General features: G+C 32.3%; 1 pseudogene; it reads left to right on the forward strand.

Moving 5' to 3' along the window:
- Window positions 1–1,035, forward strand: part of LOC112528614 — a 2,692-nt pseudogene extending 1,657 nt beyond the window's left edge.
- The last annotated feature ends 1,273 nt before the right edge of the window (window positions 1,036–2,308 follow it).

Below are 2,308 nucleotides of genomic sequence, written 5' to 3' on the forward strand. Positions count from 1 at the left end.
TGATACCATTATCGATATATATATATATATATATATATATATATATTTTCTCAATTTTTTATGATATCTTTAAATTTATATTTAATTCAAAAATAAAACATTATCACTTTCTCAAAACCACTAAAAACCGTATTATATCAACAAAGATAAATAATAAAATAAAATATTAAAATTGAGATATATTTTGCTATAGTATGCGAACACCCTTCTATAATTGTACAAAGATAGTATATTCTTTTCTTAAACATATATAAAAGAGACATAAAACATTAACTTTTTGCTACTATGTTATATATGGCGTAATTTATTTCAATGTGGCATCGTAAACGGTTTGATAATGTATTTGGTTTGATTAGATACAAATGATCGATGAGAATGTACACCTTCTAACCAACGTAGTTGAGGAACCTTATGAACTAGGATAACAGTGTTTGAACACAAATTATTATGCAACCAAAAGAATTACAGAAGCGCTTATTCCACTTCTCCAGCTCTCTAAATCACCAAGGATTGTGAATCTTACATCCATATATGGAAACCTACATGTAAGTAATTCATACATGAATAAACATATATACAGATTTTTCACATATAAGGAATGAAATAAACTGTATTTCTTGTTTTCAGTGGTTTCACAATGAAAAGTTGAAAGAAGAGTTGGAGGATATCGAGAACTTAATGGAAGAAAGGATAGGCGAGATTATTCAATGGTTTTTGAGGGACTTCAAGGCTGCTAAGTTGCGGGAGAATGGATGGCCTTTAACAAGCTCTGCTTATAAAGTTTCGAAAGCTGCTTTTAATGCTTATACAAGGCTAATGGCAAAAAAGTTCCAAAATATTCGTATCAACTGTGTACAACCTGGTTATTGTGTAACAGATATGACATCACATACAGGATTTGAAACTGCAGAAGAAGGTGCTAAAGGTCCAGTGATAGTTGCTTTGTTACCTGATGACGGGTCTTCCGACTTTTTCTTCAATAAAACTCAAATAGCTTCGTTTTCATCACTCGATCTTAATAATCTGTATTCGTAGTTTCTATTTTTATGGGTTTGTTTTCTTGAATCTGAACTAGAGTTTGAGGAACATGAGTCTTAGCAAACGTAGTGGTAAATCTTGTTAATAACTTGTATGTTCCATTCCAAAAGAAAATAAAATCCCGAACCATTTATAGTATTTTATAAAAAGGTTTATAAAATATTGATGTCGACGAAACTAGGGACATACTTACTTCAATGGTTACAGTGGCACCTGCCACCGTTTCATTCATACGTCATAGTATAAAAAAATTTAGGTTCGTGAAAAGGTGCAACTGTACCTATTTGTTGTTTGTCATCATATATATTATGAAATTACAATAAGGACACAAGTTTTTCTTGGTACAGTTGTTTTTCTTTCACCCCCATACCGATTTTGAATCCTGTAAGTATCATTTTCTTTAGTTTTTAGTTTTTAACTTTTAATTTAAGATTTATTATGTTTCTAATAGAATTTACAATAAAAGACTTAAACACAAGACCTCACATATGAAAAATAATGACCTAACCAACATATCAATTATGACACAGATGTATATAGTTATGGCACGAAAACGAGTGAAATAGGTTTAAGGAAATCACTCAGATAGTCATATCATCAAGATAATAACAAATAAACACAAAAAAACTAAGGGAAAAAAAATCAAGATTCAAGGAAAACAAGCAAATCAGATAACTAGATGAGTAAATAAGAAACTAAGAAAGAAAACACATTGGTTCAAGATTGAAAGAATCTAATTGTGATTTGAGAACTTAGAGTGAGAGCCATGACCGAAGGTTAGAAAATGAGTCAATGTGGGAGGCTGAGAGATGACTGCCGATAGCAATAATGGGTATTGACAGTACTATACGTCGTAGGTGAAGGGCAGAAGTCCAGTCGTGAATCATGAGGGCAAATGTGAGAACAAGAGGCCAAGAGCGGTAACATTTTTTGAAAAAGAAAATCTAAAAATGAGTGCTAAACCCTATTTGACTGTTGGACTTGAATATAATATTAATGATAGGAAACTCAAAGGTCATGAAACCTACGACCATTTATTATGGCTTATCGTTTCATATTCCGTGAAACTGCCGATGGGGCTTAGTATAAAATAGGAGTTTGTAGCTTTATGTGTAGTTTGGGGTCAAGAAGGAGGACTATTGTGAGAAAATGCGACGGTGGACGCTGTAATGAGAGTTGACCGTGTTATACATCACATATAGTTTGACGCCAATCGAGAGACGCTAGCCTCTTCAGAGAACGATTTGGACAACGAATTATACTGTGAGTT

This window comes from Cynara cardunculus, assembly GCF_001531365.2.
Source record: "Cynara cardunculus var. scolymus isolate 2C chromosome LG 15, CcrdV1, whole genome shotgun sequence".
In the NCBI taxonomy this organism is placed as follows: Eukaryota; Viridiplantae; Streptophyta; class Magnoliopsida; order Asterales; family Asteraceae; genus Cynara; species Cynara cardunculus.